The sequence below is a fragment of the Monodelphis domestica genome, chromosome 7, assembly GCF_027887165.1.
Source record: "Monodelphis domestica isolate mMonDom1 chromosome 7, mMonDom1.pri, whole genome shotgun sequence".
Taxonomy (NCBI): Eukaryota; Metazoa; Chordata; class Mammalia; order Didelphimorphia; family Didelphidae; genus Monodelphis; species Monodelphis domestica.
This window is the reverse complement of record NC_077233.1, coordinates 240,550,319-240,551,613: the sequence shown is the minus strand read 5'-3', so window position 1 is coordinate 240,551,613 and position 1,295 is coordinate 240,550,319. Positions and strand designations below refer to the sequence as shown.

The 1,295-nt window shown below is 35.1% G+C and overlaps 1 pseudogene; it reads right to left on the bottom strand.

Annotated features, from left to right (window-relative positions):
• Nucleotides 1-904: 904 nt before the first annotated feature.
• LOC130455733 (U6 spliceosomal RNA) lies at nucleotides 905-1,003 on the bottom strand (annotated as a pseudogene).
• Nucleotides 1,004-1,295: the final 292 nt, after the last annotated feature.

Genomic DNA, 1,295 nt, shown 5'->3' with positions numbered 1-1,295 from the left:
AAATTACTCTATAAATGCTAGCTATAATCAATGTTATCATCATCATTATTAGTCTATTTCACTGTATTCCTCGAAACTCTAAAATTTATATTGTAAAGAAACATCTCTTCATCTTTATTCTCTTCCTTTTATGTATCTTTCACTTTCATTAATTAATAGAAATCTATCTTTCTCCTAAAGACATTGCATCTTTGACAAACCTCTCTGATGACAGACATCCATTGTCTTAATCTTCAGCATTTCTGGGCCAAGAAGGGGTGAGTATGTTTCTTGCTTCCTTCTCTGACTTTCAAAGTCATTTTCAATAACCTCTTCTTCTTTGAAGTGTGTACCACTACCATCTTTTTATACAACTCTTTTCCCAAATGCTACCTATTGACCCCTGGGACATTCCCTTATTGATCTTTCTCAGTCATTATTGTAGCTAACCCACTATTGAGATATTGGGTTCATCCACCTTATCACCTGCTATCATCCTTATTAAATTCAACCTGCATGTGGATGACTTTTCTAATTCACTTTGAACTTCACAGTTCAAGGACTTCACCAGCATTTGTAACTTACTCATTATTTTCACAGAATCACTGAATCTTAAAGTTCAAAGGAATCTCAGGCACAATCTTGATCACTTCTATCAAACTCATAGAGAAACTAATGCAAATGGGCCAAATATTGACTTGGAAAACCACAAATTAACATTATCCATATTGGATTATGTTTGTTCTATTTTGTTAAACAGTTCTTTTCCCAATGTAGTTTGAAACACACTTGGGAGTTTTGCAGGCCATAGAGAGAATGATATCTAGACCAATGCATATATGAAGAATACACCCTATTACTATTTTTTTCAATTATTACTTCTGTTAAGGACTTGGTTTGGCTGTAGTAATATACAGTTTTTACAATAAAAAAGTAACACTTCATGAATTTGCTTTGTGCAGGGGTCATACTAATCTTCTCTGTATTGTTCCAATTTGGGGATATGTGCTGCCGAAACAGGCACACTCCATTACTATTACAATTTTGGTGATCTAGTCTTTACTTGAGGTATAGTGAGAAGTATATGATGTGAGAAGAGATGCTGCTTCCTGAAGCATCCTGTTGTACTCTTGGATAGCTCCAGTTTTTAGGAAGTTTTTCAAGACATCAAGCTTAAATTCTCCTCTGCAACTTCTCCCCATTTCTCCTAGGTCTACATTCTGGATCTAAAACCAAATGCGTCTAATCCATCTTCTTCATCACAGCTTTTCAACTACCTGAAGACAGGTACCTTGTCCTTCCCAAATCTTTACTTC